Source organism: Lactuca saligna, chromosome 5, assembly GCF_052625555.1.
Source record: "Lactuca saligna cultivar CGN05327 chromosome 5, ASM5262555v1, whole genome shotgun sequence".
NCBI classification, from domain to species: Eukaryota; Viridiplantae; Streptophyta; class Magnoliopsida; order Asterales; family Asteraceae; genus Lactuca; species Lactuca saligna.
The window spans coordinates 305477173-305489262 of record NC_136421.1 but is presented as its reverse complement, the minus strand read 5'-3'; the positions used below and the strand labels follow the sequence as shown (position 1 = coordinate 305489262).

The following is a 12090-nucleotide window of genomic DNA, read 5'->3' as shown; positions in this document are numbered from 1 at the left end:
ATGTTGCTTAGACGACAGTGACACTGGAGTTGCAGTTATTCACGTTTATGCCATGAACTGCTTGGTGTGCACCGCGTATCTTTGTTTACATAATCTTACCAAAGGGTTTTTCGTATACTTTATGCTTAAAGTTAATTTTTTTTTAATCATCAATAATAAAAATACTTTCGGGTAAACATTTCGGACAATAAAAAAAGGGAATATGACTTATCAAGGTAATTAACTTTTCGGTATGTTCATATCTGGGTAACTATCTTTTTTTTTTTTTATACATATATAGGTAAGAAACTTTTTAGAATGTTCACATATGATTATTATGACCTGCTATAGCAGGTTAAATCCTAGATGTGAACGTTTTCAACAAGTTTGTTACCTACATGTGTAAAAAAAAAATAGTTACCCAAATATGAACATAACGAAAAGTAAAAATTAAATTACATGAATGGTCCCTATGGTTTGGGGGAATCTGTGGTTTTGGTTGCTAACTTATTTTTTTAACTTAAATGGTCCATACTGTTTATTTTTGTTGCGCGTTTGGTCACCGTCTTACCTAAAAATAATATTGTGCCCTTATTAATTTTTTTTAATTAATTTTCTTATCTATGTATTTACTTTTTTACATATTTAAAAAAATTAATAGACCACACATATTTGTATCTCCTCAGATGATCCATACTATTTATTTTTTAATTAATTTAATTTTTTTAACTCGGATGGTCCTTACTATTTAATTTTGTTACGAACTTGATCTCTGTCTTATTTAAAAAACTATTGTGTCCTTATTAATTTTTTTTAATTAATTGACTTGTTTATGTACTTATGCTTAATATGTTTAAGAAAAATTAGTAGACCTCATATATCTATATATCCTCACCATCCCATCTTTCATCATTCTCAACTTCTATTTATTTTTCATCTTTAGTGATATCGATGTCTTCATCATCACTTCTTTTTTCGGTCCTTTAACTCCATCGAATCAACACCACAACCCACTAAAGATGAAGAGACAGTAGGTTATGGTGTTGGTTCGCTAGAGTTGAAGTACCAAAAAAAAGGACGGTGAAGACGTCGATGTTACTAAAGATGGAAAAGAAATAGAAGATGGGGATGATCAGAGATGAGATGGTGAATGGTAAGACTCAAATTAAATTTCTCAAATGTGGTTTCAAGTTTACGGTGATGAGATACATATATATGGGGTATATTAATTTTTTTATAAAAAATAAATACATAAATAAGAAAATTAATTAAAAAAATTAATAAGGGAAAAATAGTATTTTTAGATAAGACAGACACCAAACGCGTAACAAAAATAAACAGTAGGGATTATCCGAGTTAAAAAAAATAAATTAATTAAAAATAAACAGTAGGGATCATCCGAGGAGATACAAATATGTGTGGTCTATTAATTTTTTTAAATATGTAAAAAATAAATACATAGATAAGAAAAATAATTAAAAAATAAATTAATAAGGGCACATTAGTATTTTTAGGTGAGACGGGGACCAAACGCGCAACAAAATAAACAGTAGGGATCATTTAAGTTAAAAAAATAAGTTAGCGACCAAAACCACAAATTCCCCCAAACCACAGGGACCATTCATGTAATTTAATCTTTAATTTTCATTTTGTTCATATTTGGGTAACTATTTTTTTTGTACACATCTAGGTAACAAACTTGTCGAAAACGTTCACATCTAGGATTTAACCTGCTATAGCAGGTCATAATGGTCAGATGTGAACATTTCCAAAAAGTTTGTTACCTAGATATGTACAAAAAAAGATAGTTACCCAGATGTGAACATACTGAAAAGTTAATTACCTTGATAAGTCATATTCCCTAAAAAGAATAGTATTCCAACATCATAAAAACAAAATAGATTAGGATACGAATATAAAGACAAATGATGTCATTTAGTTGAAAATTATGAAATTTAACATTTAAAAGATTGCAATAATTTTTGAAAAACGTTTTTATATTATAATAAATAAAGATTTATTTTGACATATATCAATTTCTCATGAATTTTGATATTTAATATTTAATAATATTTTAAAAATAAGTAATATTTATATGTTTTTCAAATTTTAAAATTAAAAATCCACATGCATATATATATATATATATATATATATATATATATATATATATATATATATATATATATATATATATATATATATATATATATATATATATATATATAAAGCATATTAGATGTTTCTTGAAAATTAAGAGGTACAACTATTATAACACCATATACAATCAATACTTGCAATGCAAATGTATAATTTGTAACTTAGGGTCTTAGATTTCCTTACATGGAAAACCCTAAAATCCTCTACACATGTTCAGCCGCAGTTTCTCTACATCTCTTCTGTCTCCCTCCTTACTCTCTTTAATCTATGACAGGCCTCTGTATAACCAACATCCTCCTTACCCCGTCACTACATCCACCCCCATGATGTCATTGTTACCTCCACCAACGCGTCTCTACCACCCCGCTTCAACCTTAAGTCGAAATGAGAAACCCTAAGTTTATCTCGTCGTCACCATCAATGCCACCATCACACACCGTTTACTGGAAGCCCTAACCCTAAAGTGGCTCCACCATCGTCACCAGACATCACAAACGAACTGATTTCTCACTCACCCTTTATCGCATACCACTATTACACCGAGAGTGCACTACCACCCATTATTGTCTCTATCGTCGTCATCGCCATCACCCCATCATCCTTCTCTCCACCACCACCTCCTATGCCACTACTAGGGGTGTCAATTTATGACACGATACGACAAAAATACACGAAACGAAACGAAATCGGGACAAAATCAAAATTCGAATTCGTGTTCGTGTCAAGATTAAAAAACATGATGTCGTGTTCGTGTTCATAAATCGACACGAAATTGACACAATTAAGCATGTGGTTGTCGGGTTTTTCGTGTTTGTCGTTTTTATCGTGTTATATATCTTTAAGTATGAATGGAATATACTAACAGTTATGTAATATTATCTTTGCCGTGTCGTGTTGTCGGGTTTTAATTAGTTCGTTTTCGTGTTAATGAAAAAAAAACACGACATCGTGTTGTGTCGTGTTCGTGTTATACAAAACCTTGTCGTGTCGTGTCGTGTCAGACAAAAACACGACACTGTCCGATTTGACAACACTAGCCACTACCCTCTCCTTATTCTATCCTTCTATCGGTGACTTTCACGATTGCTTGACATAATTTCCGCTTTAATGAAGGGGTTTGTTGCTTCCACCATATTCGGTTTTGTTGGATTCAACACAAAAGAGAATCATCTGGCTTGTTCACTGAATTTTTTGGATCTCATATTTCCTTGAGTTTGTATCTTTTGAATTTCAATGTTTTCCTTTTTGTGTTTTAAAGGACAATGGTATGATTTGTTTCAATATATGTTATTTTTAGATATAAACGAAGTTATGGTTGGATTTGGGTGTAAATTGGTTTCCGTCGGGACTAATTTCATTTTCGTTGTTCACGTTTATTTACCTAGAATGCGTGCGACTAGATAATCCGGTTAAGGAACATGATGCATTTCTGGTTCCAAAGGAACACACATAAATAGTTAGCATCAGAGAACATAGTAGAAATAAAGTCATGTGGTACTGGTCTCTAGTCACTGGTCTAATCTCGGGTATTCTTCTGCTTACCAACCTGTAAAATTGTTGTCAAAATATGAGACTTATTATTGTGGAGCCTATATGAGTTCACCTTTACAAAAATATGATTTTAAGTTTGGATCTTCTACTCATGTAATAAAAGGAGGTGAAACAGCCTCTGGTAGTCACCTATATGTGTATGTTTTGCTATATTTGTATGGTGATGTTTGTGTATGTTGTATTATGTTCGTGTGGTGATGTGCAGCCACCAACTTCCAGTCGGAAGCGTGATTGTGGACTTTATTGATTGTTACAGATGTATAACATTTCATAGAATAATGTTTTTTGTGTTAGTATTCAGCAAAAATGACATTTGGAAATTCCCAATATGACCTCCCTCCTTTGTCTATTACCATAAGATGGAAGTTTTCAACACCACAAAGGTATTAATAAAACTAATATGCTACCTTATACCCTTTTTTGTCCAAAAAACTCAAACTTGTAACTTAATTTCCAGGTTAATGCTCCAACCACAATGTTGGATTGTATTCATGACAATCATACAATGAAGAATCTCCATTTTCAGATAGCAGTGATACTTTATCAATGGAGGGGTTATATGAACAACTAAATGTTACTAGAGATGAATCTGATTATTTGTAGTACCTTACAAAGTGAGTACTATAATTTCAAGTCTAATTATATATATTAATATTTAATATCTATAAATTAAATTTGATTTTTTTTCCAGAGTGCATGTATCACTGAGTGGATGTTAAAAATTTAGGGTTTCTTTGGTTGGATGGAATCGAATAGAAATATAGAACCTTTTTGAATGGTTTGCTCCATTTCTTAGGACAAAACAAACAACCTTTTTCATTCTGCTAGAATGAACCATTCCTTTCCATCATACTAAACACCATCTTAGGGAGTGTTTAGTTTCAATAATCGAAGAGGTAGTTGAATGGAGCATTGAATGAGAAAATCATGTTTGGTTACCCCTTAGGCAGTGGTATTCTTTCATTCTTTTGATGAAACATAATGATATATTATAAATGAATATTACAATTTTTATATATATACTTTTCGATAAAAAAAAATAACGTTTCTAAACATTTCATAATTTGAAATAGACAAAATTGCAAAAATGGTCCTTGTGGTATACATTTTTTTGGGGTTTTAGTCCAAACCACGACTTTTTTGGATTGATGGTCCTTTTGACCTAGTTTCGTTGCGTTTTTGGTCCCCCGATAAACTGAAAAGACTATTATGCCCTTCTGATATTTTTTTTATGTATTTTCTATTTAATTTAAATGAAAAATAAATTAATTAACTAATTTGGGCCCACATTTCTCTCTCTCTCTCTCCCCCCAAAAAAAACCCAAACCACCGTCTCTGTCAAAGTGGTATAAAATGCAAAAAACCGCATCATCTCCAACCTTGGATCAAGAAGGTTTAGACATAGCTCAATCATTCTTCAAGCTCATTCAAGGCGTTTGACCACGACACATAATTTAAAAGTTTCTCGCCATCACCCACAAACCGATTCAGAACAAGTTCTTCCGCACGGTCACACACTTTGGGATCCTTGGTCGCAAATGGATGGTATCCGAATAACATATTCCCTTCTTTCACTTTGAAAATGGCGTCGTGTGATTCGATTGTAAGACTACAGGTGATTCGATTCGAAGAGACTCGTAGACCACATATTTCATCAAGGGCATCTGCTCCATTGCCACCATCGTCACCTTCCCACCATCGTGGGTTTTGATCGCACCTATGATCTCCTCCACCAATTGGGTATGTAAATTAGTTCCATCACGGCCGAGCCATTTTAGTATATTGGGAAACAAAATCTTGATCCCCCAAAAGTATTGAAACAAACTGTGAATAAGATGTTATGAACCGCCTCATCTTTTGAAATCCCTAAAGCTTATTCTAGTTCGATGAGAAAGGGGTGAGACGATAAAGGGGGAAGAAATCTAGAGGGGTTGTTGTAGGGAACTGCTATGGTGGTCGATAAAGGGGGAGAAATCGACGTGTGAGATACGAGGGGAGGAAGGAGTAAGGGTCGGGGATGTTTGGGGCTCCTGTACTAAGCAAAATAAACACAGTGGTGGTGGGTTTTTACCATGGCAGCAGGGAGTGGCGGAGGGAGCTGTTCCGGTGGGGTATTCCAGCGAAGACTGGAGATGAGGTGTTGGGGTCGAGTTCACGTGGGATGAATCTCATCGGAGCTTCTTTGGTGGGGACCTCCCATGTCACTGCAACCTTGATGGTGTTGAAACGGGTGGTGGGTTTGGATGGTTTGATGTTGTTGAAGGAGGTGAGTTGTGATTATTTCCATGGGGAGGTTTGATTGGGGATTACGAATGCAAAGAGGGAAGCTTGGGTAGCCATGCCATCAGTGTTGGTGGATGATTGGAATCAAGAAGATGAAGAAATGGGGAAATATTTTTCATACAGTAGAATACACACTCAGAGAGAGAGGATAAGTGGGCCCACTTTAATATTTAATAATAATAATATTAAAAAGTGAAAGAAAAATGAAAAATAAATTCGTTAAGGGTATAATAGTCTTTTTAGTTTGGACAGGGACCAAAACAGCTCAAAAGGACCACCAATCCAAAAAAGTCGGGGTTTGGACTAAAACCCCAAAAAATGCATACCATAGGGACAATTTTTGCAATTTTGTCTTTGAAATAAATAGTTTTTGCTTTCTTAAACTAATTAAAAATATTTTTTTCGATTATAATTATATTTTATATTTCATGGTTTTAATTATAATAAATGTATAAAAATAAAAAATTAATGTTATTCTTTATTTATTACAAGCCAACTGAACATGATATTATAGGTAATCATCCATTTCTTTACCTTACTGATTCCATTTCTCTGTGATTGCATTCCATCATAGGAACATAGCCTTAATATGCATATTTATGTTTATGTTTTTCAGTAGAGAACCCATGGAGAGGCTGGTGAAAGCTTCTACTCAGGAAGTCAAGGTTGTGAATGTGTCTGGCAAGCCACACATGTACACACACATGCTGCAATACATCTTACCCCTTTCATACGACTCACATGCTTAAGAGGTTGCTGATACATAGGGAGTCGTTAGGCTTCACCCTAGAGTTGTATGTCTTCTTTTTCTTTTTATTTAAAAAATTGGGTGTTGGGCCATGCCTTTTTTTTTATAAAAAAGATTTATTCTTTCTATATGGTGCGGGTTGTAGTTGCTAAAGAGTCTGTAGAAAACGTAGCTGGATTGGTAAGGCATATATCCTTGGATCAATCTGAGAACGAGAGTAGACGAATGATTTCTTCCCAAAATGACATTTCCTATCACCTCAAGGCTTTGCATATTTGTTATAGGTGCTTTGAAAGCCAATAAATTTTATTGCCAAGATGTGTAATATACTATTAATATGGGAAACCTCCAACAATAAACGAGGTATTGCAATTCAAGATGGCTGAATATAGTGAGAAATTATGGGTTTGTTATTTTACTTTAATTGGATTAGCACCCTAAACTTTGTTGGTTTTGTTAATTGATTATTTTCTTGCTTGCAGGAAACTAATAAAGGGTTAAATCACCCATCAACAATTTTAAAAGAGAGGGGTTGTGATTTATTTATAATGTCAAGGATACACACAAACATGAAATGATCCATTGTTCTTCATATTAGTCTTTATTAATTTATTTTTATTATTAATAAATATCTTTGTTAAATGTTGATTTAAAAGAGATTTGTTTATAATATCAAGATACACACAATTGGTGTTCTGCATTGCCTTTTCTCTATCCGACTCTGTTTAGCATTTTTATTTTATTGGCTAAGTTTGAAGATTAATCTAAATAATGGATGAAATGTCACATGTGTTACAAGAGTTGGAATTGCAACATATTTGTTCTAGAAAAGCACATCCCTTACTAGAGCATATGATGAAGAGATGTTGAAAGTGATAACATAGGTTGTATGCTTGGCTGGACAAGTTGCCGAACTTATATTTTGGACGATTTTACCCTTGAAGTCTTTGTCATTTTCAAGTGGAAGTATTAATATTTTGTTGTAGTTTTCTTATAGTTGTCATGAATAAATATACCATATGGATCTCTTGTCTAATCATTATACGTTCGCAACATAGTGATCTTTTATATCATAAAGTCATTTGTGTTTAATTATCTCTAAAAATCTTAAAAGAAGGGTAAACCATTTTTTTTTTCTAGACCACCATGTTGTAAGTTGGATGTTATAACTTAAGATTTGTACAATGATCTAACTTTGTAGTCATCAACAATTTTTTTGGTATACGACGGTGATAAAAGATTAGGCTCTATTGTAACCTTTTAGGAATCTAAAACTTTTGATGCATTAAGTACAAGCTAATGATAATAAAATATTAGGCTTTATTATTTATTAACTTTTTTCCAATTTACAATTTGTACCGTTATTATATAATTCAATTAAATTAATATATATCTTTATATGTTGTGATTTTTTTGCTACTTTTAGGTACAACTTGTGTGGTTTTAAACCGTTTTTTATGGATTATTTGATGTATCATGTCACAACTAAGGCCTATGTTGGATTCTATTGTCGTAGACATGTATTATTTTTGGAATACAATAATTTTGTAAAAGAAAAATAGCACCTAAAGAAGTTATTCACTGTCGCCGCTTTGCGCAGCTACACCACTAGTGTGTGTGTGTGTGTGTATATATATATATATATATATATATATATATATATATATATATATAGATAGATAGAGAGAGAGAGAGAGGGAAGGGGGGGGGGGGGGGGGGTTCAAATAAAAACCAAAAAATGTTAATTCTTTTATTTTATTATTAAAGACATTTGGATATATCAAACATTTATTTTATATGAAGAAACCTCTAATTTTCCCAAGTTTACAATCAGCTGCTAACAACTGCCATCGGGCCACCTCTCGACTATCTTCGGAATGTTGTTAGGACTAACAATAAATTCAATTATATTTTTCTGGTCGTATTCACAGTTTAACAGAACAAACACTATAACATCCATTTCTCTAGTAATATCTTTGAACAAAAAATCATTTCCTTTTTGCAACCAAATATATACAAAATTTAATTATAAAAGAGAACTATGTCTTGATAAATTCAATTCTATCTTAAATTTTGGATCTCTTTAAAAGTATTCTTTTATAAGCAATTACTTCAAAAGCCATTGGAATTCAATTTTTTCTTAAATTTTGGATCTCTTTAAAAGTATTCTTTTATAAGCAAGTACTTCAAAAACCATTGGAATGGATGCTCTTGGATTTGTGCGTTTAACTTGTTGAATTTCTACTTCCATAAGTTTTTTTCCAATTCCTCAAGTTCATTTTCTTTTCCTATGTTGAGAACTTCACCTTGAGCATCACCATTTTGATATCCGTCTTCAACTCCAAAAGTAACTTCATCATCTCAAACTCTTAAAGTAAATTTTGACTCGTGAATGTCTATCAAGGCCCTAGCTTATAAAAGAATACTTTTAAAGTGTGAGATGATAAAGTCAAAAGTAGAGGGCGCCCAAGAATTATGAGGACATTTGCATTTTCCTTCATGTCCAAAACAAAAGTCAATTAGAAAAACAATTTTTCCAATTTTCACGAAAATATCCTCCACAATTCCTCTTGGATGTGTCACTGAACGGTTAACCATGTGAATTGTCGTTTTTGTAGCCTTTAAATCCGTAAGATTGAGCTTTTGATAGAACAAAAAGGGCATTAGATTTATGCTAGCTCCAGAATCAGCTAAATCATAAGTCTTTGTATTATTTCCAAGTACTTCAAAAACCATTGGAATGGATGCTCTTGGATTTGTGCGTTTAACTTTTTGAATTTCTTCTTCCATAAGTTTTTTTCCAATTCCTCAAGTTCATTTTCTTCTCCTATGTTGAGAACTTCACCTTGAGCATCACCATTTTGATATCCGTCTTCAACTCCAAAAGTAACTTCATCATCTCACACTCTTAAAGTAAATTTTGACTCGTGAATGTCTATCAAGGCCCTAGCTTATAAAAGAATACTTTTAAAGTGTGAGATGATGAAGTCAAAAGTAGAGGGCGCCCAAGAATTATGAGGACATTTGCATCTTCCTTCATGTCCAAAACAAAAGTCAATTAGAAAAACAAAATTTCCAATTTTCACGAAAATATCCTCCACAATTCCTCTTGGATGTGTCACTGAACGGTTAACCATGTGAATTGTCGTTTTTGTAGCCTTTAAATCCGTAAGATTGAGCTTTTGATAGAACAAAAAGGGAATTAGATTTATGCTAGCTCCAGAATCAGCTAAATCATAAGTCTTTGTATTATTTCCAAATTCACACAGTAAAGTGAGGCGTCCGGGATCTACCATTTTCTTCGGTAACTCTCCCAATATCACCTTAGAACTTTTCTTACTAAGGATCACCTTGCTATTCTTTTCTAATTGCTGGCGAGTGTCAAGCAGATCTTGCAAGAACTTAGCATATTCAAGAACTTTAGACAATGATTCAATGAAAGGGGTATTGATTGAAATACCCTTCACTTGCTTCATAAAATTTAAGTGTTCCTGCTCCAGTGGGTGAATATGAGCTCATGATTTGAAATGGTAACGGAGGACGATAAGCTTGAATGTCACTAATATTTTTCTGATCAGACCTTGCCCACGTCGTGAGCCTTGTATGCTCATGTCGTGAGTTTGATGTTTCAACTACATTTTTTTCTTCGACTTTTGACTTCTTTGGCTTTGGTCTGGACTGATGTGGATCGACTTCAAGTGCTTCAAGGAACTCAGAGATGGTGTCCTCTTCAGTTTCCATCACCATAACGTGTGGTTGAGGCTTTTTCTCGAGAGTTTTTAGAGATAATTTTTCATGTACCAAAGTAGTTAGTTGTCCTAGTTAGGCTTCAATATTTTGGATTGATGCTTGCTGATTCCTTAATAAGGCTTGCTGATCCTTCATGAGATTTTGGTGTTCCCTTATCACCGCATCGCTCTCATCATGTCTTTTCTCCGAAGCCTCCATAAAGCGTGCTAGCATGGACTCAAGAACAACTTTCTTTTCCGGTGGCGGTTGTTCTTGTTGGTAGAAGCCTCAGTCAGTCTTCTTATATTTTTCTTCTTTTTTCTTCTTATATTCTTCATATGGTAACACTCATTCTTTGGTTTCCTCCAATCTTCATCATACTTATCTCCACTCGAGTAAAACACTTGAGCCTTCTTATTCCCAGTATCATCCAAGTGGCAATCTTTGGTCAAGTGTGGTCCATTGTGTTTAACATAGCTAAAACAACATCTATATCTTCAGAATTTCCATTACCTATTACTTTTTCTCCACCATGTCTAGGATTATGGTACTCATGAGAATGCTTGGAAAACTCTTCAATTAACTCCTTGATTTCAACCGGGTTTTTCTTAGTCAATGGTCCTTGAGAATCAATGAGTTGCCTTGTCATGACATTAACCCCATCATAAAAGATAGACACTTCTTGTTGTTCATTTAAGTCATTTTGGGGGCAATTCCTTATTAATCCCTTGTAGCATTCACAAGCTTCATATAGTGACTCCCCCGGTTGTTGTTTGAAACTTTCTATAGCTTTCTTGAGTTTAAAAACCTTTAAAGGTGGGAAAAAGTGTTCCAAAAAATGCTCATGCATCTGTGCCCAAGTAGTAATTGCACCAGGTGGAAGTGCTTTTAGTCAATCTTTAGCGGCCCCCTTGAAAGTAACGGGAAACATTCTAAGAAAAACAATAGTGTGTGGGACATTTGGGATGTTAAAGTAGTCAGAAATGTCATTGACTTCATCTAGGTGCTTGTAAGCATCCTCATGATCCTTCCCATAAAAAGGTACTTCTGTAAGTGCAGACAGAATGTGTTCCTTCAGCTCGAATGTGGCTGCAACTAGAATTGCAGGTTTTACTAGACCGGGACCGGTGTCCTCTCAGATTCTCTTTTTATATGCCTCCATGGTCGTATAAACAATGTTTTCCATCTCGTTTTTCAGCTCGTCTTTGGGTTTACTATGTTCTAACTCGAATTTGGTTTCGGTCTCGTAATCGGAATCTTTTGGATTAGTATTTTTCTCAAAGCTTTCAAACTTGTTTTTGTTTTTCTATTGATTACTCGACTCTCCCACGTTCTTCCCTTTCTTCTTCCCAAAAACTGAGTTAAGGTCCTCGAAAGGCGACTTCTTTGGTGGTTGGTTTTCTGTTACGTTCTTATCCGTATTTTTGTGAAGGGATGACTTTGGATCTTCAAGTGGTGGTATCAAAGGTGTGTTGGATCCTCGAGTCAGGAACTACTGCAACAAAAACAAAAATAAAAACGTAAAAACAAACAAAAAATACTTAAAAATGTGTACAAGCTATTCACCACGACGTGGTAAAGGGTACCACGTCGTTTTGTTGAATCTAAACTAAACAGAAACGAAAAGCGAAAGAAAACGT

At 33.9% G+C, this 12090-nt stretch overlaps 1 non-coding gene across 1 annotated transcript; it reads left to right on the top strand.

The window, feature by feature from the left end:
- Positions 1 to 11145: 11145 nt before the first annotated feature.
- On the top strand, positions 11146 to 11252 carry LOC144999130 (small nucleolar RNA R71). The gene has a single exon (XR_013660651.1). It is a non-coding gene; the product is annotated as a small nucleolar RNA R71 (small nucleolar RNA).
- The last annotated feature ends 838 nt before the right edge of the window (positions 11253 to 12090 follow it).